The 549-nt window shown below is 48.8% G+C and overlaps 1 non-coding gene across 1 annotated transcript; it reads left to right on the top strand.

Annotated features, from left to right (window-relative positions):
- Window positions 1-192: 192 nt before the first annotated feature.
- Window positions 193-311, top strand: LOC123179610 (5S ribosomal RNA). The gene has a single exon (XR_006490497.1). It is a non-coding gene; the product is annotated as a 5S ribosomal RNA (ribosomal RNA).
- The last annotated feature ends 238 nt before the right edge of the window (window positions 312-549 follow it).

Here is a 549-nt window from a genome sequence, read left to right as displayed (position 1 = left end):
GCTGCGGTATAGAGGGAGGGGTGGAAACCGTGGTAAACTCGTCTCCGTGTTTGAGGGGGGGGGGAGTAAGTAGTATATATAGGGCATTATCCATTATTAGGCAACGGTTGTAATGGTAGTAAGAATGGCAATCATCTTTGCAGTGGACCTGGGAGTGGCAAGCATAAGGGACGAAGGCGGGGGTAACATGTTGGATGCGATCATACCAGCACTAAATCACCGGTTCCCATCAGAACTCCGAAGTTAAGCGTGCTTGGGCAAGAGTAGTACTAGGTTGGGTGACCTCCTGGGAAGTCCTCGTGTTGCATTCCCTTTTTAATTATTTTTTGCGCCTCGTGACAAACATATCGCATGTGCGCGATATATATTAAGCCCGTTATATTATTTTTGACATTTGCGATATGTTTTAGCTCGCTGCTCATTGGTCACGCGTCTAGAGGAGGCTTTCTGGCGCGAGGAGCGCGTTCTGAAAGGGGAAAAAAATACGTGTTGCTGCGGTATAGAGGGAGGGGTGGAAACCGTGGTAAACTCGTCTCCGTGTTTGAGGGG

The sequence above is a fragment of the Triticum aestivum genome, unplaced genomic scaffold, assembly GCF_018294505.1.
Source record: "Triticum aestivum cultivar Chinese Spring unplaced genomic scaffold, IWGSC CS RefSeq v2.1 scaffold84036, whole genome shotgun sequence".
NCBI lineage: Eukaryota > Viridiplantae > Streptophyta > Magnoliopsida > Poales > Poaceae > Triticum > Triticum aestivum.
The sequence above is the reverse complement of the archived record's forward strand: the minus strand, read 5'-3'. Positions and strand labels throughout refer to the sequence as shown.